Consider the following 209-nt stretch of genomic DNA (forward strand, 5'->3'; position numbering starts at 1 on the left):
ATGAATTTTTCAAAAATAAAATAAAATAAAATAAAATAAAATTAAATTAAATTAAATTAAATTAAATTAAACTAAATTAAATTTAATTAAATTAAATTAAATTAAATTAATAAAATTAAATTAAATTAAATTAAATTAAATTAAATTAAATTAAATTAAATTAAATTAAATAAAATTAAATTAAATTAAATTAAAATTAAAAAATAAAA

The sequence above is a fragment of the Eimeria mitis genome, genomic scaffold (genome assembly GCF_000499745.2).
Source record: "Eimeria mitis Houghton genomic scaffold, Emh_scaff1644, whole genome shotgun sequence".
Lineage (NCBI taxonomy): Eukaryota > Apicomplexa > Conoidasida > Eucoccidiorida > Eimeriidae > Eimeria > Eimeria mitis.